The 5172-nt window shown below is 42.6% G+C and overlaps 1 pseudogene; it reads left to right on the forward strand.

The window, feature by feature from the left end:
* The first annotated feature begins 1312 nt into the window (after positions 1 to 1312).
* LOC128059188 (melanoma-associated antigen 10-like) lies at positions 1313 to 2274 on the forward strand (annotated as a pseudogene).
* The last annotated feature ends 2898 nt before the right edge of the window (positions 2275 to 5172 follow it).

Here is a 5172-nt window from a genome sequence, read left to right on the forward strand (position 1 = left end):
ATAGATTGCTCAACTAACCCTTCAGCATTGGTTTTTGAAGATTAAGGTAAACCATTATCTTGAAGGTCCTGAATAATTTTAGGAATGAATATTATCAGACCTTCTTATTCCCTGCCTTACACTTTTCATGCTCACATTAAATTCCAAATATTGCTGTTAGCAACCAGATCCTTTCAGGTATAATCTGGCAATACTTCTCTTCTGTGCTTTATATCTCTATCTTTCTGTCCTGACACCTTTGATTACACTGAGGGCAGAATCTCTCAATAGTTGAGTTTGAGAAAATCAGAAAGTATGGAGAATGGACACCCATAAATAACCCTGGAGCAGTAGGGGATGGGGGCCTACAGATAAATGGTCTCTAACAGGCAGGCAGTTCTAACGAATGTTCTATAGCTTCTTAGAAGATTCCCAGATGATAGAGTCTCCAGTGATGATCAAGTTAATACATGCTTATATCGACTGTCCTTCCTTCCCTGCTTTACCCATTCCAGTTCTCCATTCCAAGCTCATGGGACTGAGTACCAAAATAAACTACTTTCACTGTAGGCTTATTTTAGACTCTGATTTCTGGTGAGTTGTACAAGTTCAAACAGTTGCCTTTGGCATCCATGTTCCAGTGGTCATTCCTCTGTCCTTGTTAAACTTATCAGAAACATGAGACAAGACACTCACTTTCTCTTTCGTGACATATTTTATTCTTTTGGTTTCTAAGATAGTAACACCTGGTTTGGCTTCTACCTCAGTTCAGTTCAGTTCAGTCACTCGGTCATGTCAGACTCTTCGTAACTCTATAGACTGCAGCACGCCAGGCCTCCCTGACCACCACCAACTCCCAGAGCTTGCTCAAACTCATGTCCATTGAGTCGGTGATGCCATCCAACCATCTCATCCTCTGTCATCCCCTTCTCCTTCCGCCTTCAATCTTTCCCGGCATCAGGGTCTTTTCAAATGAGTCACTTCTTCATATCAGGTGGCCAAAGTATTGGAGTTTCAACTTCAGCATCAGTCCTTCCAATGAATATTCACAATTGATTTCCTTTAGGATTGACTGATTGGATCTCCTTGCAGTCTAAGGGACTCCAAGAGTCTTCTCCAGCACCATAGTTCAAAAGCATCAATTCTTCGGTGCTTAGTTTCGTTTATAGTCCAGCTCTCACATCCATACATGACTACTGGAAAAACCATAGCTGCACTTCACTTATAAGGCCTCAGGCCAACCAGGAAAACAGGAGCCCATGACACGTGGGAGCACCCCTAGAGAGGAGACCTGTTCCCACCCTCCTGTTGGCCACCTCCAACACAAGTCATCATGTCCCTGGATCAGAAAAGTAAGCCCTGCAAGCTTGAGGAAGATCTCCAGGCCCCAAAAGGCCTAGAAAGGGCTTTGAAAGTGTGCAGGCTCCTATGGCTAGGAAGGAAGAGGCCAACTCCTCCTCCTCTTCCTCCTCCATATCTTCCTTCTCCTCCACCCCCTCTTCTCCTCCCTCACTCCTTTGACCTCTGGCACCCCAGAGGAGGTGCCTGCCACTGGGGCACTGAGTGCTTGCCAGGGTTCTCAGGGAGCCTGCTTCTCATCTGCTGCCACCACAGCCTCTCTACTGAGTCAATCTGATGAGAATATCAGAAGCCAAGAAGAGGAGGGCCCCAGCATCTCCGAGGCTCCACCAGATCCCCAGTTCTTGCTCAGTCATGAGCTAATCCAGAAGGTGACTGAACTGGTGCAGTTCCTGTGTGTCAAATATGTAACAAAGGAATCCACCCCCAAAGCATAAATGCTGAGAAGTGTCATCAGAGAGCACAAAGACAACTTCCCTGTGATCTTCAGCAAAGTCTGTGAGTGTATGGGGGTTGTCTCTGGCATTGAAGTGAAAGAAGTAGACCCCACCAGCCACTCCTATGACCTTGTCAAATCACTCAACCTCAGCTATGACAAGAGGCTGAGTGATGACCGGGGCATGCCCAAGACCAGTCTCCTGATACTTCTCCTGGGTATGACCTTCATGGAGGGGAACTGTGCCCCCAAGGAGAAAATCTGGAAGTGTTGAATATGATGGGGCTGTATGCTGGGCAGAAGGATTCCATCTATGGGGAATCCAGTAAACTCATCAATAATGATTTGATGAAGGAACAATATCTAGATTATCAGCAGGTGTCGTGACAGTGATCCTGCACGATTATGGATTTCTATGGGGTCCAAGGGCCTATGCTGAAATCAGCAAGATGAAAGTCCTTGAATTTTTTTTTTTGCCAAAATCAGATGGGTGGGACTGACTCCACTTCCTTCTCATTCTGGTATAAGCAAGCTTGAGAGATGAGAGAGCCCAGGCCAGAGCTGCCCCCCGGGATGACACTACTGTCACAGCCAGGGAAAGTCCCAGTGTCACACCCAGCAGACTATCTTGCCCTCAGTGAAGTCAGAAGCAGTTTATTCAGTCTTCATTTGAAGACAGCAGCCAGTATTCTACACAGTGGAGGATCAGGGTGGATCTGAAAGGAAGGGTATAGCATCTTTGCATTTCTGTTGTATATGGGTGATTTGGATATTTATCTTTATTTTTTACTTTCCCCCTCCAAATATTGTTTAATAAAGTTTAATTAGCTCCAGAAAACAATCTTCTGTCCATCCACTTCACTCTCCATCTTCACTGCCTAGTATGTCACAGTAATATCAAACCTGAACCACTGTCACAGCCCTCTACTTGGCCTTCCAACTCCTACTCTTGTTCCTTAGAATTCAGTCTCTGCACAGCAGAGAGAATGACCCCTGAAGTTCATTAATCAGAACACATTATTCCTAGGCTTAAAATCCTCCAAAAGGCTCCCAGCTGCACTTAGAATAAATGCAATGACTGATCATCACCCTTCCAGATTTTACATGAACTGACTGCTGCCTGCCTGTCTGACTTCTTCATCTACCTTGCTCCACCTCTCATTATGCTACAGTCACACTGGCCTTCCATCTGATCTATGAGTTTACCAAGCATATTTTTGCCTGAGGGCATTTTCACTCTCTGTTCCCTCTGCCTAGGACAAGCTGCCATCATATCTTTACAAAGCTTGCTACTTCTTGTCATTTGTCTCAATTTACATATCACCTCCTTAGAGAGGCCTTTAAATCTAGCCAAATACCCTACCCTCATGCCCACTCACTCTAATGTCATATTTCCCTATTTTTTAAAATGATGCTATTTTTATTAATTGTTACATTTAGAATTTATTTTTTTAATTTTAATGGGAGGATAATTGTTTTACAATATTGTATTGACTACTGCCATAGAACAATATGAATCAGCCACAAGTATACGTGCATGCATGCTTGGTCATGTCTGACTCTTTGCGACCCCGTGGACTGTAGCCCACCAGCCTTCTCTGTCCACTGGATTCTCCAGGCAAGAATACTGGAGTGGGTTGCATTTTCCTACTCCAGGGAATCTTCCTGACCCAAGGATTGAACCCATGTCTCCTATGTCTCCTGTATTGCCTGAAGATTCTTTACCACTGTGCCACCTGGGAAGCCCTTAAATATACATATATCCCCTTCTTCTTGAACCTCCTTTGCCTCCTACCCCAACCCACCCCTCTAGGTTATCACATAGTTTTATTCGTGTATCACTATCCAAAATGGCCATGCTCATTTATTTGTTTACTTTCTTTTTCTCTCTTGGGAATGGAAGCTCCATTAATGCTTACATTCCCTAACACTCTTTCTGGTACCTATATGGAATTTATTAAACACATTGAATGAGTGAAAAAAAGATTTCACTTCAAAGCAAGATTCTACTTTTTAAAAAAGTCTTAGATCTATGGATCCTTCTCTGCCTTGCTGTTAAATATTTACTCTTTGCAATTCTGTCAGTTTTACATAATCTCACTTGGCAGTTTTTTATTTAGCAAGTCCTCAGTAATTCCTAAATCATGGGGATTTATGGCAGTAATTAAAAGGAGTATATGCATAGAGCTGTTCCTTATATGCTGTCCTTATTCACAAATATAGTTCTTTTGGACCAACATGTATGGAAAATAAACTGAAACAGTGTAATGTGGTCAGAAAAACACAAATTGAAGTTGTAATACATTTACTTGTAATACATTATATAATGAGACCTGTTTTGCCTCTGAGTCAACTAAAGTCTCCAAAGAAATAAAGCAATAGAGGAAAACATCCTGACCTTTCAAAAATGTCATTTGACTCCTCTATGCAAGATTTGCAAAGGTCCCACCCAAACTCAGTTTTATTGACTTCAGCCCACTCACTCAAAGGAATAAAATGCCTGAGTTTGAAGATACTGGGAGAGAGAATGTCTTCTGAGAACACTGTTGCTTTTTGTGGTGCTTTTCTTGCCCTCCCTCCCTCTGGGAAAAGATTGGGTATTGCTTTCCCTTCATTTAAGCCATAAGAGTGATGTTTCAAATTGACCCTCTAGAGAATCTGCTCAATGAATCCTGGAAGTTGGGTCATATTGTTGACCAGTATCTATAAGACAGTCTTGGTGGCAGAAAGAATGATGACAAGACTGTGAACAAGCTGATGACAGGTCAGAAATGCATATGCTTCCCCTCGATTAAAGAAGGGCCCTACGGAAGAGAAAAGGCCCAAAGCTGGTTTCATAAATCCGAGAGAGCTTCCTGAGAGATGTGAGCATCCCAGCTGGGAGAAGGCTGTGGTATACACAGAGTGCAGAAGCTGAGGAGTGTGCTGATGTATCAAGATGGAGAAGAGATAGCACCCAATGTCAAACGAACTGTTGTGAGACATTCTCCATAGAAATGATTCCTGAGGAAACAGTAAAAGGAAGATTCAGCTTGAAATAACTATAGCTAATATTTTACTTAATTTGACACACTCAATACTTTCCCCCTAAAACTGAGAAAAAGTCAAGGATGTGTGCTATCACCACATCCATTCAGATTTGTATGGGAAGTCCCAAACAGTGCAATGAGGCAAGAAGAATAAATAAAATATATCTTTAAAAGCATTGTACTAAATGAAAGTTACCAGACATTAAAGGCTTGACAGTGTATGAAAAAGATGAAACTAGAGGAAGAATAATCAGATCAGTTGCAGGGGATGGGAGTATGGAAGAGATTAGGTGAAGAAGAGGCAAAAGGGAACATTTTGGGGCAATGGGGGAATTTCTATGTCCTGATGTTGTGGTCATTACATGACTG

Source organism: Budorcas taxicolor, chromosome 14 (assembly GCF_023091745.1).
Source record: "Budorcas taxicolor isolate Tak-1 chromosome 14, Takin1.1, whole genome shotgun sequence".
Classification (NCBI taxonomy): domain Eukaryota; kingdom Metazoa; phylum Chordata; class Mammalia; order Artiodactyla; family Bovidae; genus Budorcas; species Budorcas taxicolor.